Source organism: Bubalus kerabau, chromosome 2 (assembly GCF_029407905.1).
Source record: "Bubalus kerabau isolate K-KA32 ecotype Philippines breed swamp buffalo chromosome 2, PCC_UOA_SB_1v2, whole genome shotgun sequence".
Lineage (NCBI taxonomy): Eukaryota > Metazoa > Chordata > Mammalia > Artiodactyla > Bovidae > Bubalus > Bubalus kerabau.
This window is the reverse complement of record NC_073625.1, coordinates 142,003,281-142,026,019: the sequence shown is the minus strand read 5'-3', so window position 1 is coordinate 142,026,019 and position 22,739 is coordinate 142,003,281. Positions and strand designations below refer to the sequence as shown.

Below are 22,739 nucleotides of genomic sequence, written 5' to 3'. Positions count from 1 at the left end.
CAAAATTATTCAAAGTGAAGAACAGACAAAGTGGTAGAAAGATTTCTAAAAAATGAACAGCGCCTCAGTGACCTACATGATGATACCAAAAGACCTAACAATTATGTAATTTGAGTCCCAAGAGGTCAGGCTAGAGAGAAAATGAGACACACACACAAAAGTTTGAAATAATGACTAAAAAAATTTATCAAATTTTGGAAAAGACAGAATGGATAGTTGGGTTATATTTTAAATAAGATATCAATACTATACAGCCGAGGAAATAAATGTATCAGCACAAAGTTTGGTGAAAAAAAAGTCAGCTTACAGTTTGTATTTAGAATTAAAAAACAAAACAATCCTGTATGTTGTCTATTAACATAAATGTATGTAGAAGTATGACGTAAAAAGCAATCAAGTAAATAACTATATGACAACTTTAGAAGCATGGTTGCCTTTATGGAGAAAGGGTGGGTATCCTCTATGCGAATAATCAGAGGTATAAAGAGGACTTAATGTATCAGTGACATTTTCTTTCAATCTGGATGTTATAGGTATATAGGGTTTTTCCCCTAAATATTCCTATTTTTAAATACTTCATTTAAAGCAAACAATTGGAAAAAACAACTGCCACATGCGACACTTTACTAATATCCTTAATTCAATTATAGTTAATGACTTTTGCATTCCTTACAAAAAAAATTTCACTTTTCTTTCTAAATTCAGCCAATAGGTGTGACCCACTAACAGGGCAATATGCAAGGTATTTTAAACTGCTTCACTCTCTGGAAAGCATATTTGTAGACTTCAACCTGATTCCCCTTAGAGTCAACAGTTATCATCTACAGTTCTTGGTCATACTTGGGGATTAATTCAAAAAACAGTAAAAATATGAAGTTAAATAGGAACTGAAAGTAAACTTGACCTCTTTTGAGACAACTAAACTAACTCTCAAAACAGGGCCTTGATGCTCCATGGCTCTTGTCTATAAAGTTGGGGTGTCCACTATTAATGGTAATGATGTTCACGTAAGGGAAAAAGTCATCAAAACTGAAGTTCTGTTTGAGTTTTTCTTTATGGAGGAGCTATTAAAATTGCTTCGATTAAACTTTTAAAACAAGAAAGCTTTGATACACTCATTTGAAAATTTCCCCTCCTTAGCACTGGGTATCTAAATTAGGAAGTTCCTTCCTTTATTTTAGGAATCCAAGCTTTAAAATACAGTGAAACTCGTTTCACAAATTCTTCAAAAATATACAAGCACAGGTAATAATAATTATTAAAATTATGACCAACAGCCTTCTCCTTCTTTTAACACATTCTTCTAGACCTGATCTCATTTGACCTCCAGAAGCCTAGACAGGAGGCATCACTGTCATGTCCACAACCGAGGGGAGTGAGCTGAGACTCTGTGCCTGGTCTCTCAGTTACAGTGTGCATGGGCCAGGGCTTAAATATGAGTCTCAGTGAAATGACAGAGAACAGCTATTTCAGACTGAAAAGAGATACAGAGGAGCTTTCCTACTAGGGAAACACCTGAGTCCCTGGCCCAGTTACCACCTGGATTCTAGCTGAGAGGCAGCACAGTAGAGTCAAATGAACACCTGAATTTGAATGTCCATGCCACCACTTATAAGCTGTGTGAACCTATGTGAGTAACTTATCTTCTTTGTGCTTTAATTTCCCAATCTATAAAGTGGGGAGAGTAGTAATGCCTACTGCATTGGATTGTTGTGAGGATTAAGTCAGTCAACATGTAGCTCAGCTGGTAAAAAATCTGCCTGCAATGCTGGAGACCTGGGTTTGATCTTCCCTGGGCTGGGAAGATCCCCCAAAAAAGGGAACAGCTACCCACTCCAGTATGCTGACCTGGAGAATTCCATGGATTGGTATAGTCCATGGGGTTGCAAAGAGTCAGACACAACTGAGTCACTTTCACTTCCACTTTTTTCATAAAATACTAAAAATAATATCTAGACCAAATTTGTGCTAGATACTTGCAAGCTGCTGTTATTAAAAACTGGCCTTCTTACTTTTTTTTACATAAAACAAGGTGAATAATGAAGTCAAGAACTGAGGATACAATCTTTGGACTGATGAAACCAGTGGATACAAACCCTGGTCAGTGACTTCTAGTACACATGAGAATCTAGTAGTTCTAGTAATTACCATTCTAGTAATGGTAATCATTTGGCTTCACATCCTTTGAGGCACTGAGAAGAAGACAGAAGCTCAAGATCCCACAGAGAAGGCAGAAGCAAGACTAGAACTGAGGCCTCTTTCATGCCCCACATGCTAACACAAGTCTGTTTCTGGGCCAGATTCATCCCATATAATGCATCTGTGAACCATGTCCAAATGTGTAAGGAGTATGACCAGACAGGCAGGATAAGTTGCTATTGTCTCAGCTGCAGGCAGACTCTGTTCAGTACATGTGGACTGACTGCCCGCTTAACAGGGAAAGAACTAGTTTGGTCTTTGCTCAAGAAATAGCTGCTCTTATGAATGTCACTAAGGAACAGAGCTATCTAATGATACCTAATTCTGTGACACCCCTGAGAAGCACATGGATTGCATTAATGCTAACAAGAAATGGCAGACAAAGATAGGCTGCCAAACCTCAGCGAATTGGAGAGAGTCAGTATGTGTCAGCCAGATTGGCAAGCCATCTTGCTTTCCAGGCGTGCCTCTTTGTGGGTTTCTCAAGCGACTCAGGATGATATAATTCACTCAACGTGTATTTATGGAGCAACCACAATATGCTGAGCACCGTGATGGGTGCTGGGGAAACAAAATGACGTCCCATAATTGACTTCACTGTGAAAAGCCCACTCTCATTACTCTCCACCTCACCTGTGTATTTACCTCCTTCCCTCTTAAAACCCCAGAATAATGCCCTTCCTTCCGTATCTGCTATCTCCCACCTGTGCTTCTTTCCAACCCTCCTCTCATCATTCGATTAATCAAGTCCCTTATCAACCTCTCTTGCTTCCTGTTTTATCCTCTTGCTGTTTCAAATATTCACAAGCACCTCAATTACATATATGTTCCACTCAATTTCTCTCGCTGTGACTTGACTCAAGTTTTTGAAGGATTTCTGTTTCCCCGCTCAGCTAGGCTAAACCACACATGTTTCATGCTCTCTGACCTCTCAGCCTTCCAATAGGCTGCTCCCTCTGGAGTCTGCCTTACTCCAATTTCCTTCTTTGTCTAATTAACTCTTGTCACTCATTCTTTGTCCCAGGAGCCACCTCCTTCAGGAAACCTCCCTGTCCTTGCAGGCTGGTTCAGATGACTCTCCTCAGTGCTTCTACCACATCTAGATGAGTCCATTGAGAACATTCGTTTCCACTTTGCCTTTGTCTCTATTCTTATCTCACTTCACCTTTCTGTTGCTTGACGCCCTCCTGAAGAGTCTCTTCTCTTGGCTTTCACGTTCCCACACTCTTCTAGTTTTCTTTCTCTGTCTTCAGCCACTGAGATGAAATCTTCTTGGAGGCTGTTCTTCATCTGCTCAACTCTTACATGTTGGTAGTATTCAGGGTCCCACGATCTTCCTTTCAGAGTCTCCTCACCTCTCAGGGGTGGTTTCATTCATGGCAATACTTGGTGACAATACATACTCCTGTTTCCTTTCTTTGGTGTTTTTATGGCTCCCAGGTGATACCACCGTTGAACACATTCCTTCCCACTTGCCCTCTGTCTCTTCTGGAAGACTGGGAGCTCCCTGAACAAGAAGCCATCTCTGTATTCCCAGACACTGGTGTCTACTGGGCTTGTGGTAAATCCTTCCAGCTTTATTCTTTTTCCTAAGCTTCAGATATATATACCCAACCACCTGTGAATGTCCCACTTGGGTGAACTTGATATTCTCCAAATAGAATTGTCATCTTCCAAATCCCAAAACATTTCCTCGTTCTGGGCTTCCTTCCTGAATGAACTGGGAACATCATCTACGCAGCTGCATAAACCACATCCTGGAATTCATCTGCAGCCATACTCTTTCCCTAACGCTCTCTATCCAAACAATAAGTCCTGTTAAATTCTAAATATATCTTCAGTCTAACCACTATATTTTGTCTCCATAATCATGACAGGTTTCAGGAAATGAAAAAAAGTACAGTGTAGTTGGGCATAGGGTTAAGTGCAGGTGATGCTAAGGCATTTAGATTTTATCTCAAAGTCTCCATCCGCCACCTCTCACTTCCCACTCTTGATGCTGGAGTCCTGGAGCTAAAAAGTATTCAATGACAATAATTTTGAGCTGTTCAAAATGGGATTTTGTAGGATAAGTAACATTATTTTCAGTTGGTTATCTTTTTTACTCCCCAACTAACCAATGTGGTTTCCCAAATAAAAAAGATACTGGGTTAAATAGAATACTGGCGCTGCCCTCTTTATAAAGTTACTGTAGACAATAGCGATTTCCAGATAAGTCTCAAGGACGTAAAGTAGTGCCTTTGCAGAACCATCAGAGCTCAGTTCTGCCACCTTTGAGAAACGACGCAATATTTAAGGTAAACAAGTTAAACTGGATGTGTATGAGGGTGAGGGTTAGGGGAAAGAAGGATAGTAGAGATGAGAAACAGGCTGGATCTAATGACTCACAGGCACAGCTGACACATGATCAATTCATCATTAAAATGGCACTAATATAAAGTTAATAAAAAGCCATAGAGTAATCAGGAAGTGCCTTAAGTTAGTAGTTTCCAAGAGTCCTTTGTTATGCCACCTATATCTGCCCCAAACTATAAGCATTAACCAAATTTGTTAAAGGTATGGTAATATGGAGGCGGGGTGGACACACACAGTAGAAAGAGAAAAGAAAAATGTACTAGTAAAATTTTACAAAAACAACACTGTGAATATACTGAAAACTTCTAAATTGTACACTTTAAATAAGTGAAAATTATGGCTTGCAAATTATATCCCTAAGAAGCTGTTTTTAATAAAATCTGCCAAGACAGGAATAATAAGTAGAGTTGTAAAAATCAATCAACACATAGCAATACTCAAAGAAAGAACAAGTAATTTTCCTTGATCCTACAGAATAACCAGCAACAAGAGTCATTTTTATATTTCTTGTAACAAAAATAGGCAAACTACTACTTATAACCAAAAAAAAAAAAAGGTGAAAAGATAGTGTCAAAACACTTAAAGAAAGCAATCTGTCAATTCCTACTTTGAATATTGCTTTAATTTCACTGTTTTCACTACCAGAAGACGCTGCTCAGTGAGATTATTATGTTTTCACAAACAGAATAATCACATCTGGAAGTTTCTGCCAAACTAGTATCTATGAAATTATAATATGTATCACAAAGAGAACTATTACAAGCTCAGAAAAGGCATGCAAGTTTCAATGACTAGGGAAACAATTTGATAAAGAAAAGACAAATTCTCAGTCAGTGATCATTTCCTTTTCAAGACAGGGTTTGAAAGAAAGGTACGAAAGATAGATGAAAAGTGGCAACACTCAGTTCCTTGTAAGCACACTTGCTGGGTGCTTTGGGAAAGAGGCAGGATGTAATGTTTTTAGTCTCTCTCAGAAAAACAAGTTCGTTCATGCAAAGACAGAAAGTAGATACCATGCATGGCTGAGTCTCTGCTGTGCACCTCAACTGTCACAACATTGTTAATCAGCGATGCTCCAGTACAAAATAAAAAGTTTAAAAATTAATAAAATACAATAAAAGGCAGATACCAAAGTGGAAGGTAGGTGTATGCTCAGAATATGATCCACTGGAATAGAAATTAACTAGGCCTATCCTCTGATCTCACTCAGTTTCAGCTGATCAAGCAGAACAGTCCAGATGATATAAAACAAAACAAAAACCTACCCTTCAATTTTTATCCTCAGAGATAACTTGTTCAAACCCAAGGAACCAAACATAACTCACTTTGGGTTTTAAGTTAAAACCTGTTGAATCCACTGTGACTCAGCACACAGGTATCACTTAAAGGTGCCTGAAACCAGACTAGCTTTAATATGGTACACAAGAGACAGCCAATGAATCAGGCACAGAATTAGGCAGGAAGAGCACTGGCCTCAGAGTCAAAGTTTTAGATACAATCTCAACTCTGGGAACTCTCCAAAAACTGAATTCAATATCTGTTGAAAGGAAAGAGTTGCTTTTGAATTTTTACACACCTACACACCAGGCATATAGTAGATGCTCAATAAATGTCTTCTGAATTATCACTATAGAGAGCTAACGTTGAGCAAGCACTAAGGACTTCATATGCATTATATCATTTAATCATTACAATAATCCTATAAAGTAGACTTTCATATTACTTGCATATCACAAATTCAGAAATTGAAGTTTAGAGAGATTAGTAATGTGCCCATGTGACTCAGCTGCTGAGTGTCAGAAAGTGGACTGCAGGGCCCCAAGCTGTAAACGTGCATTTAGGCACTACTGCCTCTCTGAACTCAGCTGGGCATTGGCCAAAGTAATCATAGTCATCAATGAACATATGAGGCTCCTCCGATTTAATGTTTGTTTTATGGCTTGCTTTTTGCCACCACCTGTCTTCCTAGGAGCATTAACCTTGGGATCCTCGTTAACTCAAAACCCAGTCCGCTGAATGTAACCATCACCCTGAAACTTGCTGGAAATGCAGAATCTTAGCCATATCCCAGAAACAGAATCCAGGTTTTAACAAGACACCCAATGATTCAGAGGGACCTCAGTTTGACAGACACTGATTTAGACTAGCTCCAAAATGATATTAAGGCATGTTATGACAGGAGGAAAGTAGGCCTGAGAAGGAAAATACAATAGAAATGTTATAGTCAGTGAGAACAAAACCAGCTTGCTACAGCTGTGTCAGGACCTTTATTCACCTAGATAATGGCACACAGATATTTATAAAGGACCTAGCAAAATTGACTTAGCAGCAGCAGCAGCAAAATGCCTAGGGAATTGATGAGACACCAACTGAATCTAAAAGGAGTATATCTATAGTCTCCCACTCTCTTAAAATCGCCAAGCCTGTGCTTTTAGAAGAACATATCATGTGGCAAATAAAAATACACAAAGTCTTCGGCAAATACTGAATCTCTCATCAGGCTAAGGGCAGAGCTGTGCTATGGACTGATAAAACTCAAGACCTGGATGATAGATATTACCATTTGATCAGAATCCAAAAGTCAGTTCTTAACAAGGTAACTTTATCCTTTTGAATATGAACACATTTTTAAGCACAACACTAACATCAACTTAAATTTGAGTTTAAAAATCTTGATTTAAATTTGAGCTATTTCAGTATGGCTTATGGCTTTCTTTTCAAAACACACACCTACATTTCTAGACAGAAAGTGGCCTATATTTTTGGCCAAGGAGTATAAGACAGCAGCTCTTCTCTCATGAGAGATATGAGTTGTGTTGTGCTGAGTCAGAATCTAAAGAAGCATCTGAAGGAGCTAATTTTTACTCACTATTTCTTACTCACTTAAACAGAGTTATAAAACCCCAGTAGCTCCACATAACCAAAAGTCACGCACATGACTAAAAGTTATCTTAGTAGGAAGTGAGATATACAGGTCACTTTTGTCTTTATTCCCACTTTTAAAAGAAAAAAACTACAGTCCTTTCCTAGCCGCAATTCTATGCTTCCCAGCACTAAATGTGCCCCACACAGGTGGAAATCCATTCTCTTCTTCAGTTCTTTGCTCTCAGTCATTTGAAATCTACTAGGCAGTTTCTTCTCTTTCAAACTTTCAACTATATATTCTTGACAATTTCTACTTCCTCCTGTCTTCATCTAGGGAGAACTAGAACTATCAGAATGGATTTCTTGCTAAGTAACCATCCAGATATCTCCTGGAAGGCTTCCTTTCACCACAGTGTATCTGAAAAAAGAACTGCTTTTAATACTCAACCCACTTAAATTCTGTTACCGTCAAGAATTGTCCTCTGAATTCAGAGATTCTATACCAACTCCATCAAATAAGTCAGGGTTTTACAATAAAGACAAAGAGAGGATTTGGGCATGCTCAAAGTCAGAGGGCAAGCCGGAAGCAGAGCAAAGTTTAGAGCAGTGCAGTCAGTCCTAAGGATTCTGATTCAGAGTTGAGTCCAGAGACTACAGAAACAGGAAGACATGTATTAACACCAAGAAGCATTGAAGGTGTAACCCACAGGCCTGAGTCAGTCAACGATGGGGTGTTTAGAGGCCTGAGGGGTCCCATGAGAGAATCAAATATACAAGAGTTTCCTACAAGAGACCCAAATTCCCAGTCTCAATGAGGCCAGCGATGGACCATACTGAAAACCAGCTGCTGCTGCTGCTGCTGCTGCTAAGTCGCTTCAGTCGTGTCCGACTCTGTGCGACCCCATAGATGGCAGCCTACCAGGTTCCCCGTCCCTGGGATTCTCCAGGCAAGAACACTGGAGTGGGTTGCCACTTCCTTCTCCAATGCATGAAAGTGAAAAGTGAAAGTGAAGTCACTCAGTCGTGTCTGACTCTTAGCAACCCCATGGACTGTAGCCCACCAGGCTCCTCCATCCATGGGATTTTCCAGGCAAGAGTACTGGAGTGGGGTGCCATTGCCTTCTCCGAAAACCAGCTGCAACTGTGCTAACCCAACCTCATTGCCAGTGGCCCTGTTCATAAATCCACCCACTTTGGAGCATAATTTAGTACTATGTTTGTAGAGTCACAAAATATTTATGGTCTTTGATCTGGTAACCACACGTTAAAAATACAGAGAAAGGGACATACAGAAAGTGGTTCACTGCCAAGGACAAACGCAGACATCTGCGTTTAGGTTTAAACACTCACAGGTACAGACAGTGGTTGCCCAGATTAGCAGCCGTTTTGTGCAAAAGCCCTGGGGATCTGGGATGAACCAACTTCACTTCAGGGCTCCTGAGGAGGAAGTAACAAGAATGGTGGGAACACATGCCACAGTCAGCAGAGTTGGTCTGAATCGGTTCTCCCTTCTACAGACGGCAGTGAAAGGGAAAGCGTTAGTGGCTCAGTCATGTCCGACTCTTTGTGACCCCATAGACTATAGCCTCGGAGAAGGCAATCGCACCCCACTCCAACTTGCCTGGAAAATCCCATGGACGGAGGAGCCTGGTAGGCTGCAGTCCATGGTGTCGCTAAGAGTTGGACATGACTGAGCGATTTCACTTTTCACTTTCATGCATTGGAGAAGGAAATGGCAACCCACTCCAGTGTTCTTGCCTGGAGAATCCCAGGGACAGGGAAGCCTGGTGGGCTGCCGTCTATGGGGTCATACAGAGTCAGACACGACTGAAGCGACTTGGCAGCAGCAGCAGACTGTAGCCTGCCAGGCTCCTCTGTCCATGGGATTCTCCAGGTAAGAATACTGGAGTGGGTTGCCATGCTCTCCTCCAGGGGATCTTCCCAACCCAGGGACTGAAACCACATCTCTTACGTCTCCTGCATTGGCAGGTGGGTTCATGACCACTAGTGCCGCCTGGGAAGCTCAGTACCCAGAGAAGCAGCCAACAATTCCAGTTTGCTGGTCGATCTACACTTGGACCTGACTGAGGCCACAGAACAACAAAGGCAAACCATGGATACTCAGAGAATAGGGACCAGGTTGAAGAAGTCTGAAAATGTGACATTATAAGGAAGGGTTGAAACAAGCTGGAGTTTTTAAACTGAACAGAAATGAGAATGCGGGTATCAGTATACATTTCCTCTGTGGTTTCAGCGGACAGAACTGGAACACAAGGGTGGATATTCTAGAGACGCTCCTGTCACATCAACATAAAGGAGAACTTTCTAACACTTTGAGCTCTCTAGGAGTGAAAGAGTCCTGGTGAACGGAGAGCTTCCTAAAATAGGAAGTGCTCCATCAGTGCCTGGTTGGCGCCGTGTCAGCTTGCTCCAGAAAAGCCTCCTTCTTGGTCTCAGAGGCTGCAAACCCAGGCCAGACTTCTGGGGACCACCCTGAGTGGAAGTGGCCCCCTCAGGCTCCACCAACTTGGGCTCCACTGTCTAGGGAAAAGCTAGCACAAAACCATGAACCTGGCAAAAAGCAAAGGGAGGAGAAGATGGATTCACTCGGGTGTCCAGCATTGTAGCAACTCACATGGGAAATAAAGATGCAGTTTAGATGAAAACTGACGGACTTGAGCTCGGGCGGCAAGAGGCAGTGCCAGGGCCTGACCTACTAAATGTTCTGGTTCAACCCTAATGAGCCCATTTAAGGTGCAGGACAGTTTTACAAATGACAGCAAAGCCTTGGTGAGATCCACATTCTTTCCTTCAGATGTAGGCCTTCTCGCCCCAGTTACATACCTTAAGTTAAGCCTCTATCCATGCTTTAGGGAATAATTTTTATCCATACTCTATGAAAACCTGCTAAGATCCCAGAGTAAAACAGATGCGAAACTTTGGACTATAACTTATCAACATTTATGAACCCTGGTTTAAGCTTACTGTGAACTTTGTGATTCAACTATATCGTCAATGTTGCAATCATTTCACCTAAATTTCTCTGATGAAAGGTGGTGGGTGTTAACCTTTTGCAGCAAACAAGTGCCTTGTTTACATCAGGTGATCAGTGGATACTTCTCCCAGGTGAAGATGAATAGCTCAGTAACCGACCTACTGAAGGGCCTCAGTCTTACTCCCCAGATGATGCTACTTTGGGTCCTAGAGAAGCCATAGGCTATGGCTCAGTCCTCTGTTAGTCAAGGTTTACCTAAACTTCTTTTGTCAAAAACATTTCTTATAATTGAAAACTCTGTAAAACCAGGTATAGTTAGGAATTCAAGATAAGATCAAAATTCTCTCTTCCACAGTGTTGAGCAACTACCATGAGTCAGGTGGTAGAATGGAGTTTAGGAGCACAAAGGTTAACAGCTCTCATCAGAAGCTCACAGTCCAGGGGAGGAGACAGGCTTTTAAGAGCTAATTCTCAGAGTGTGAGAAGTGCACTAGGAGCTCACAGGAGGAGTTGCTCAGCCTGAGGTATGGGGAAGGTTACTGCTGGAAAGGCACACTGGCAAGGAATCTCGAAGGCTGGGTAGGAGTTCACTGAGCATGCGTGTATGCATGCTCCGTCATTTTAGTCGTGTCCAGCTCTTTGCGACCTTATGGACTGTAGTCTGCCGTGCTCCTCTGTCCATGGGATTCTTCAGGCAAGAATACTGGGGTGGGTTGCCATGCCCTCCCTCCAGGGGATCTTCCTGACCCAGGGATCGAACCCAGATCTTCTGCACCAAGGTGGATTCTTTACCACTGAGCCACCAGGGAAGCCCTCACTGAGCATAGAAGAGAAAACACATTCCAAGAAAAATGAACAGTGATAGTATGTTGGACTACCTAACCTAAAGAACAATAACATTATCCTTGCGTGTGTGAGCAACAGAGTGAGGCAGGGTGAGGGCCATGACAATTGTTTTCAGATATCTGGGGGACAATCTGATTAGGTGTTTGCTTCTCCGTGTAGAAGGTATTATAAGAATTGGAAAGCAGGGTGCCTATGAGATTGTACATTTCAGTTTAATATATACAAGAACATTCTTTAAAGAAGGACTATTAAGAAACTGGCTGTCTGGAGTAGACAAGTTTACTTCATAATTATCTAGTTTTGGAGTCACTTTGGGTTCTAATTGTAGCTTAGCTCATGGTAAGCACTTAATAACCAGTGGCTATCCATAATGTGAGATGTAGAACTCATCTTCACACTGTGAATATCCACACAAAACCAAGCTGTCATCTCTGGCTATGTCTAATGCTTGGGGTATAAGTCTAGGTAGACTAGTGACCATCAAGCTCCCTCCCAGGTCCTAGCCTGGGACTGTTATTTGAATGTCTCTGCCCATTTCTGATCTGCAATATTCCCCTCAGCTCACCAGGAAAAACACTAAAGAAATGTCCATTCATAACCTGCTATCTATAAAAGTTAGCTCTCATTACTATGGTTATTATTTCCTCGATATTGTCCTTCTAGTAACCTTATCATCCCTGGCTTTTATTCCTGTGAGAGTGGGTGTATGTGTTTAATGGTATGCAAATTTTCTTGCAAGCCAACTCAAATCCTTAGTAGGAATATATGATGTCAGAAAGAATAAAATAAAATAACTTCTATAGTTTATTATAAATGACACTATAACAACAATAGGTAACATTCACTTAACACTCATTGTGCATCAGGCATTCTGGGAGGCCTTATATATAAATTATTTCATTTAGTACTCAGAAGAATGCTGAAAGGTAAGTACTAGTATTATAATCCTCACTTTATAGATAAGGAAATTGAGTCTTACAGAAGTCCAGTTTTCACTCAAGATTCCAACTAACAAGCAGTGGTCGAACCTAACAATTTTGTAACACAGCCTACAATGATCACATATTAATAGATATGTACTCCCACATATTAAAAAATTTGAATACTAAATATTTTTATTTAAATATTAAATATAGGGACTCCAGAAAACAAGAATAAGCCATTTAATCTAGTAAATAGGTGACAACAGTGAGTTCGTTTGGTTTCGATCTTACATTTCAGGACACTGTTGAGAAGAAAGGGGCCATAGAGTAACCAGGTCATGTTCACTGAAGTGGTCTTTGATCATCACATTAAAATTTCCAGCTTTCTCACCTGTATGATTCTATTCAAATGAAATGTTCAGAATGGAAAAATCTAGAAAGGCAGAAAGCAGAATAGTGGTTGCCTAGCGCTGGGGGAGGAAGAGAGCAGGGGACAGAGAATGGGTTCAAGGTTTCTTTTGGGGGTGCCAAAAATGTCCTAAAATTAGGTTATGGTGATGGTTATTCAGGGCTTCCCTGGTAGTTCAGCTGGTAAAGAATCTGCTTGCAATGCAGGAGACCCAGGTTCAATTCCTGGTCGAGAAGATCCCCTGAAGGAGGGCATGGCAACCCACTCCAGTATTCTTGCCTGGAGAATTACCATGGACAGAGGAGCCTGGTGGGCTACAGTCCATGGTGTCACAAGCAGTCGGACATGACTGAGCAACTAAGCACAGCACACGTGGTTATACAACTCTGTAAATACACTAAAGGAAACAGAATTGTATGATTTGAAGGGGTTAACCCTGTGATGTGTAAATTACACAATACACAATTTGAATAAAGCTGCTAAAACATAATCCCCAGGGTTCGGTGTCCAGTGATCTTCAGTCACTCCCTGTGGCTGCTGTCTTCCAGAATAAACATGGGAACCAGATGTGCATTAAGTAAGCCTTTATCCGAGAACAAAATGTTCGAACAACAACGATGAGAATAAAGACCACACCTGTGAAGCTGGTCATTTTTCCTTGGAAGCCACACTGAGCCTTCAGCTTCTTTCTCCAGTGTTATGAGGTTAGTGCTGAATGGTATTAGCTTTTGATTTTTACCAACCCAGGGAAAATGGAAACATAGTTTCATTCTTTATACAGAAATATTAAAAATAGCAGCAACAGGGGAATCAAATGACCTCTAAAAGCCCCAAAAGATTCCAATCCAGTTGACTAGAACCTTGGGATCTCAATCATTCTGGGCTTCCGGGACCTCATCTGGAATAGGACGAGGAGGAAGAATGAAGTCAACTACTCCAAGGTTCTTTTCCACCTTCAACATTCCAGTCAAATCATATCTTCTAAGGACTGTCTCAGTGTGTTGATTTGTCCCATTGGGCATGCATGTGTGTGCTCAGTCATTTCCAACTCTTTTGCAACACCATGGACTATAGCCCACCAGACTCCTCTGTCCATGGGATTTTCCAAACAAAAATACTGGAGTGGGTTGCCATTTCCTTCTCCAGGGGATCTTCCCGACCCAGGGACCGAACCTGTGTCTCCTGTGTCTATTGCATTGCAGGTGGATTCTTTACCACTGAGCCACCTAGGAAGCCCCATGTCCCATTCTAAACACCAGCAACAGCCCTTGAACAAAGGAATTGTTATCAAGACATCTGGACACACTGGAAATCATGAGTGTTTTTCTTGGACTGATGTCTCAAGTATTTAAGTGCACTTCTTCCCACAGCCCCTATTTAATAAACTATCTATCTTATAATTTTATTAGCTATAACATCTAAGATTTTAAACCTGGTACATAAAAATCAAAAGGCAGTTTCCTAAAATAATGAATGCATGCATGCTAAGTAGCTTCAGTCGTGTCCAACTCTGTGACTCTATGGATTGTAGCCTTCCAGAGTCCTCTGTCCTTGGGATTCTCCAGGCAAGACCACTGGAGTGGGTTGCCATGCCCTCCTCAAAATAAAGGCAGCTGTATAAATGCAGAAAAATAATTGCTCCTCGGAATAAAAATATCCTCTCCTTTATAGAAATTTATCTGGCCTCAACTCTAACCTGTCTAACTCCTCATCTATTTTAATTTTTATTATAAAACATAAATTCCTCTTAAAGGAAACCTTAAATTTACAAAGTATTTGAGGAAATTAAAATCATTCTTAGAGCCACCATCTTAAATAGATTATGGGTGATGTTAAGTTACTATTAAATTTTTGTATATCTTGTCTTCATTTTTCTCTTTCCATGAATAATTTATATATTTTTCAAATATAAAGGGACTGAACTGAACTGAAAGGAAACATAAATATTAACATGCAGAAGAATATAAGAAGAAAATTAAAACTGCCAGAAATTCCTACCTTTAAAATAATCCCTAAATCTCTATTAACTTGAGGTGACCATACCTTCTGCTCTCTCCTTAAGAATAACATATACAGAGAGATATATTTTAAACATGGCCAAGTATGAGAGACACAAATAGTTTGAGATCCAGTGTTTTAACTTAAATATCTGTCACCACCATTTCCTCCCCTGATATTTTTTCCTAAATAGTAATAGCAACCTAATGATCCATTATGCAATTTTCTTCTAGTGTGTATTTCAATTGTTACCAACTTTTCATGATAATAAATAACACCTCAATGAATATTTTTGTAGTTAAAGCTTTTGCACTCCTATCTGGAAAATTCTAATCTATCACCCTAATCCTTTTGTGATTTCCTCTATTGGGTTTTGGCTTCCCAAGTGGCTCAGTTGTAAAGAACCCATCTGCCATTGCAGGAGATGCAGGTTCGATCCCTGGGTTGGGAAGATCCCCTGGAGAAGGAAATGGCAAACCACTCCAATGTTCTTGCCTGGGGAATCCCATGGACAGAGGAGCCTGGCTGACTACAGTCCATGGGGTTGCAAAAAAGAGTCAGACACAACTTAGTGACTAAACAACAACTGTTGATTTTAAGAAGAGAAAGTACTTCCCAATCCAATGGTTAGAATTATTGTTTGATTTCTTTTTTTAAATTTAACTCCTTAACCTATGGACTGTATTTTTAAAGATTCCAAACTTATTTGTCACATGTTTAAGCTTTGGCCAAATCTAGAGCAAGCTATTTGCACAACATTTTAAAATGCACATTTATGTTTTTTAAGGAAATACATGTTTCATATTCTTGGCTTTCCACTAAGCTTCAGAAAGCCTTCAGGAATGACAAAACAACCAGAACTTTGACTGTCAGCAGGAAATCATACTGGTCAGGAATGAAGAGGACACCACTCATTCAGGCCAAATAAAAGCTAAACAAGTAAAAGGCCAATGTTTGAGTCTTAGTGGTTTTATTATTTTAGCCTTAAAAAGTCTCAAAAGTTCCAAGATTAGCTTATGCAGTTAAAAGACAGTTTTTAAACCTGTGGGCTTATTCTCCACAGGGACTGGTCACCATTGCTCTCATTTACTGACCACTGACCAAGCTCTGCATTCTGCTTCGCCACTGGTTCTCTCCACTCATCACCAGCAGAACATGTGAGAAAGCAGAGCACAAGCTCAACCCCCACCCAGTGGAAAAAGAACACAAAGGACATGCCTTACTGGTTGATGGCAGGTCAACAGGAGCATCTTTGAGTAGGAAGGGCAGCACAGATAATAGTATTTCATGGCTGCTGCTTAGTAATAATAAGGATTGGATTATATTTCCCAAAGACATCAACTTCTCACTCCATTTCTTCCCTACCACATTGCCTCTCTGAGGCACAACAATATTACTGCCAACTAGTTGTTAAGACTTGGGACAAATTATGTAACTTCCCTGGGACAGTTTCATCAACTGTAAAGTGGGGATAATAAAGACAATTGACGTCTTAGGGTTGTTGTGAAGATTAAACAAGAGGCTGACACAAGGGCTGGCCCTTAGGAGATGCTTTTTGAGTGTTAGCCGTTACTATTACTATTACCTTCCCTCTACTGCTCCTGCCATGATTACTAATATCATCACCTCCAGAAATGCCAGAAGGTCAAACTTAATTTGGGTTCTTTAGAAGGAAAGAGGGAATAGGGGATGTCTGTGGTCAGATCAGACCTGGGAATAGAATCTGTCCTCAGCCTTTGCAATCCCTCTGGGAAGTTAGTACATACTGTCATTACTAAAATAGTGAATTTCTGAGGTGGGTGCTATCACAGCATCTCTTGCCTTCTGTCTGAGTTGCTGATGATGTAAGCACAAGACCCATTCACGTGGGCACCTTCAATGTTAGCAGGGCTGGAAACAAGAATTCAGTGAGTTAGGCATGAAAAAGGCAAAGGTGGCCGTATACGAATTTGACAAGACCAGAAACTAAGTCAACAGCTGACAGCTCCCCAAACGTGCACACTGAAGATCAAGCTTATGGGCAGGAATGAGACTGATCTGGGACATGAACAGACCCGGCTGATAGGTGAACATTTATCAAGGTTCAGAAGTCAGAAAACCAACTCCTAATATCACCATTCCTCCTGATTATTCATTTCTTTCCTCTGAGTCCTTACGTTCTAGTGACATCCACCGTTCCCAATGTTTGGGGTATGGGCCAATTTGTGTTGAAATAATCTGCCCTAGGATTTGTCTCCAACTCTGAATCTAAGCTTTGTTTTAAAAGGAAATAAGGATCACATGCTTCTGGAACATAAACTATGTTCATAACCATCTGAGATTTATGAGGCATCTGGAGTACTTCTGACTGTTAACAAGAAAGCATGTTGGATAAAATTTAATCGGCTCAGAGTTTAACCTGATATGGAATGGGAAAAATGCCCGTCTCTACTTGATTTTAGTCAAAAGGCAGAGATGTAACAAAACTAAACCAGTCTTGCAAGATGAGAATGAGAATTCCAATGTGTGTGCTAAGCCTGGAATCAGGAATAAGATTTGATTTGATCCCAAGTTACAGGTTTTGAGCACTCCCTTGTACAGTCTTTTTTTCCCGTCATGTTTGGAGGAAGCTTACTGTAATGGATACTCTTTAGGAAAACCCTAAAATGTGGTTTTTACAGAGTTTCCTCTCTTATTCTATCCTTTATCACGTTGGTTTTTTTCTGTTTCTAATCAGTAGTATTTTGTTTTGTTATTATCTGTAGAATAAAAAGCTGTGAAGCACTTGGGAATATAGAAATTGAGACATAAATGTGTCTGCTGTGAGCTTTTTAGGATTTATCCATGCCAGTTAAGCACAAACGAGTAATCAACAAGTAGAATGTCTTAACACTGTCCTTTAAAATCAGGGAGCAGGTATAATCAGATTGACTAAAGTCTTCTTTAAAATGTTAAGTTAATAGTATTTAACAATAATAGCATTATGCAGTACTAACACATTAATATTAAGTAAATTATACCAATCTCTGCTTTTTTTTTTGGATTTACTGTTGAAGAAAACATCTGCAGACACAAGGGCAATAATCAGATCAGATGAGTCGCTCAGTCGTGTCCGACTCTTTGCGACCCCATGAATCGCAGCACACCAGGTCTCCCTGTCCATCACCAACTCCCGGAGTTCACTCAGACTCATGTCATACAACTGTGTCTCAGAGGGGATAAAGTCCAGTCCGTTTTGCAATCCTGAGATGGCATGCAGACATAACTTTATAACTTCAGCCTCAGCGGAGATAGGACTGGGAACTTTAAAGTTTAGCAAATCACCTGAGAGATTTTTCTAAGTATAATATCTACTTCTGTCTTCCTTCTCCCTCAGTTTTGTATTTTTAGACAGAAGAGAACATGAGTGAACAGACCCTTTCTGAAACACTGTATTTCCCAGCAGGGAAAAGAAAGAGGAGATTAAAATGGTAATAATAGAAGTATATTGACATATTTTAAAACACTGGTGCTTACCTTGAACTAAACCATACCTAAAGTAACATAAAAGCCAGTATACTTCATAAGAATACTAATACTTCATAAGTACTTCATATACAAAACTGAAAATATCATCAAATCAAACTACTCTTGTGAAACTACTTAATACCAGATTGCTTTGGTGACAAGTGAACAAAGGTAAAATTGCTCTCGAGATGTCTAAGTTAATGAAATTAAGCAAGATATTCTCTTGATACTTCACTTTATTTACTTAATTTCACTTTAATACTATTAGCGATAATTTCATGCCTTCCAAGGCACACTCCGTTTTGACTGTCATATTTACTCCTAGAGTAATCTTCAATCCTGAGGAATCACTTAAGAAGAAAAACAGTGATGGCTAAGAAAGGGATTCAGTTCAGCTTGATCCACCTGTGCACTCTGTCCATGTCAACTGTTTACACAGGTATTTTCTGAGGCATTCTAGAAAAATGCCAGGCTTTTCAAAAAGAAAATTAAAATGATATTCTGGTTCCTTTAACCATAAGTAGTAGGCCCTAGAGAAAAATACATCAGACAAGCTTGCATGCTGCCTGGGACACAGCACACTGTTGCCTTGTGCTCCAAAAGGTAAAATAAACCATGTATAAAATCATAGCTATTCCTAGAAGACATAATGAGAAGATACAATGAACGGAATTCTGAAAAAGGAACTGAAAATGCATACAAACAAGCACAGATTTCTAGACTGCACATCTAACACAAACCAGTCATTACTGCATGGCTTCCTCCTGCATTTAATATTGTCCAACAATGCAGATAGTATAAGGAAGACTATAAACCTCAGACCTCCGTAGGATCAATGAATATTATTTTCTAAAAAAATGCAGCAACAGCACAAATGCCATGCTGACTGTCATGTCATTGCCCCGTGAGAACAGAAAGAAAGTCTGACACATGAAGCAGAAAGTTCAAAATGTTATTTACTAACCTGGTGCCCCCGTGAAAGTAGTTGCTTCATATTGCTTTAAAGAAAGAATCCTTACTATGAAACCAATCTCCAGAGCAGCTGACAGCTGAGAGGGGAAAAGAAACTGACCACCCGGAGAGTCCACAAACACAGGAAAGCAAGCCCCGTTTTTGGCTGACTCCCCAAAGGCAACTTAAGTCATAGCCAAGCCCACAAAGCACTTTAGCCTATAAGCTTTAGTAATGAACTTGAAACCACTCCCATATGTTAAATAGACACTGGGCTGCTGTGAGAAATAAAATCCATGTACAGAATGAGCTAAGACTTCGGGCTTCATTTTTGTACTTGCTGCCCAAGAAAACTGTAACACATCAACTTAAACAAAGAGCATTCTCACTCCTTTCTCTCCCTTCAGATGCTGTCTTAAAGTGACTCATTTATTTTAAACAAAAGGAATACAGTCTGCCCTCCATTAGGGCCATGAAATGAGTTTTATATTGTTGCCCAAGTTGGTGGTGGTGGTGATGGAACATATAGCACTATAACTTCATGTTGCCTAAGAGGGACCATATTAAGTTATTGTTTCTGAGAATCAAAGTTACATACTATCACTATTCCTACATTTTTGAAATATATTGTTGTTGTTGTTCTTTAGTCACCAAGTCAAGTCCGACTCTTTTTTGCAACCCCATGGATTGTAGCCCGCCAGGCTCCTCTGTCCATGGGATTCTCCAGGCAAGAATACTGAAGTGGGTTGTGATTTCATACTCCAGAGGATCTTCCTGACCCAGGGACTGAAACTGCACCTCCTGCATTGGCAGGCAGATTCTTTACTACTGCCACCAGGGAAGTCGCTTAAAATACATTAAATAAGCAAAAAAACCTCATTAGTCACTGAAGTCTAAAAGTTAAAGTTCAGGGGGAAAACTTATCAAAGAACTATCTAACTTCTGAGTCTGACATGGTGTCTATAAATCTGAAAATTACTTGTAATTCTATTCTACCATCTACAGTTAGGTTATTTTATAAAACAAAAAAGTTTTTTTTGGTAGTTTTATAATTGTTTAAACTAGAGCTTAATATGACTCACTATGGTTTTAAAATAAGAAATTTATTTTTCATTCTAAAAATAATTGATAGTTTCCTTAAGACATTTATTTTAAAAAATAATGTTCCCACATATTGCTTCTTAAGAAAGAATTAAAAATCCATGCTCTGCTTTTTAACATAAAGTGCTCGTGGTATACACAATTTTTCCCAAGTTTTCAACACCAAGAGCCGTTTTAATTCTTGTTTCCATGATTTCTACCTTATTTTTAGAAGACCTATTTAACATAATGGTCAAGATTACCAAATTCAATGTTTCTTCTGAGCCATAAAGATGGGACCAAATAGTCCAAGGAAAATTTGCGATACTAACCACGTACTTTAATAACACTTGATTCTTTTGTTGCCAAGTAGATTTACATGTATTTACGGTAAAATCCAAGTTACTCAAGACCCGTGAAACATGTCATTAGCATATTAGCTCAACAAAATCAGACATGAAAAGCCCTATAACTGCCTCGGACCTAATACTCGCCCTCCGCCCTCCCCCATCCACTCCCAGGGTCAGAGCTCAACAGTTTCTCCAGGAGTCAGTTCAGAATGAGGGGGAGCCAGGCAGCCACTTCAATGAGAAAACCAGCCTCAAGACTTTGGCCCCTGCGTTATAAAGGAGCCAGTGCCCCACCTGGTGGCAAAACCAAGAAAAGGCTGAAATAATTAAACCTCAGGGGAAATAACTTGCCATTGGAAGAAAAAGAAGGAGAAGAAAAGGATGAGTTATAAGAGCACATTAACATCACATACAATATGTGGTAGGAATCATGAAAAGTTTCTTTCCCACAGACCAGAATATTTATAGAGGGTATTAAAATATTCATGCAAAAGAAAAAGTATTATAATTACATTCAAAACCTGTGGATCTGGTTTACAAGCATATATAATGATTTACATTCCCAGAGAAATATTCTCATAAATAATATTGATCTTTCCTTTACCCAAAGGGCTGCAAGAAAATTCCTGTGAGACCAGCATAATCTCTGAAATGTAAGAACCCTGGATACATCCCAACTCAGCGAGCTAACTGCTGGTGGGACTGTGTCTCCATCATTCTGTTAAGATGCTGTATCCCCAGGATTCTTCCTATCTTTCTTTGAAACAGTATTTCCTTTTGTCTAATATAAATTATTTCTGTTAAAATCGATGTTCTGATATCCTCAGCGGAGATGCAGAACAGGTAAACACTGGCTTTTGAATTACATGACAGTCTTTAATAAAACTCCAGCAAAAATAAAAGTATAATAGGATGTGACTTTTAAATAAGCCCAGGCCATGCTACTGGAACTAAGACTAATATTACAAAACTTACTGAAACTAAAACTAGTAGCTAATATTTAAGCTCTCACAATAAGTTAGGCATGGTTCTAAAGTGCTTCAAGAGATTAATTCATTTAAATCACACCAATCTATTATTTTGCCAGTTTTACAGATGAGAAAGCTGAGGCCTCTAAAGAGTAAGTACCTTGCCAAGATCAAACAGCGAGTGGTGGAACTGGGATTAGAACGCAGGTCATCTGGCTCTAAAGTCAGTGCTGCTAATCACGTAGGATAATAATGCTGTCCTCCCCCGTGAGTACCACTTGTGAAACTCTGCCAGACTCTGGTCAAATGAAAGGGAGCAGGAGACGGTTGGACAAGAACTTTCTGTGGACAGTGCTTGTGATAGTGCTGGCTGGGAAAGGCATCCCAGCCAAGCAGCCACAGAACTGAGACCTGGAGGCCATAAGGCAGGTGAGGGATCCCCAAGCAGAGGGCACTCACTCAGCCTGCCAAGACAAAGGGGGAAGTGGGAAGCAGGCCACCAAAGGGACCACAGGCAGCCTGGTGAGGCTGGGAGACCAACAGAAGAAAACTCTGTGAGAGAGGCAGGAGTCCTCTGATGTCACATCGTGGAGATAAAGAGGTATCACCAAGAGATTGTAAACCATAATGTGACCAGATGTGTGTGTTGGAAAGAGAAGTAAGGAGGAACTACACCCTGCAAGGTAAGCAGAAGTTTAGAAGACATTCCAGGTAAAGGAAATGACACATCAGTGCTTTAAAATATACAAGTCTACACTTCCACTGATATTATCAAGGAGACTGGGGCAGTAATCCTGGCAGCAGCAATGCTCACTTACTTGCTCAAGCTAGGTTCGGGGCCTGAGCCATGTGGAGGTTGTTAATGCCACCAACAGAACTGGGCACACAGATGGAAGAGTAGGCTGGCAGAAGAAGGAGGGGTGGGATGGACAAGACAAGGAGGTGGTTTTTGGAGGCTATCAATAAAGGGTGGCTATTATGTTATTACTTTTTTGGTATACTGATAACTGTATATCAGTCTAATTGGTTTCTTTCGTAACGCTATGCAGTCTGGTATTTTCTCTTAAGAATCTTTGCTGCAAGAACTTTTGCCTTGCAACTAATTGGCTGCACGACAGCTTTACTATAAAAGACAAAATCATGAAAATAAATTAAAATAGGGACATTAAAAAGGACATAATGAAACTTGAAAAACTAATAACAAAACCTTAAAACTACTTGAAAAATTGTGAAAGCAATGATACTTCCTTTCTCAAAGTCAATCATTAATGATTCAGGGTCTAATGTTGGATATACATCTCCATGGTATTAAAA

The 22,739-nt window shown here is 40.1% G+C and overlaps 1 protein-coding gene and 1 long non-coding RNA gene across 6 annotated transcripts in view; one reads left to right on the top strand and one right to left on the bottom strand.

The window, feature by feature from the left end:
- Nucleotides 1-22,739, bottom strand: part of PLD1 (phospholipase D1) — a 227,832-nt gene that overhangs the window by 143,064 nt on the left and 62,029 nt on the right. For 2 of the 5 annotated variants that reach the window (XM_055569066.1, XM_055569068.1), the window contains exon 1: nt 19,041-19,244. The exons of 2 other annotated variants lie outside the window; for them this stretch is intronic. The gene's annotated coding sequence lies outside the window, so the exon portion shown is untranslated. Of the gene's footprint in view, nt 1-19,040; nt 19,246-22,739 lie in introns of those variants that run through there. One more of the 5 variants, XM_055569069.1, reaches the window with a different exon arrangement.
- On the top strand, nt 10,839-13,918 carry LOC129643892 (uncharacterized). Its single transcript, XR_008710587.1, has 3 exons — nt 10,839-10,938; nt 13,141-13,296; nt 13,795-13,918. It is a non-coding gene; the product is annotated as an uncharacterized LOC129643892 (long non-coding RNA).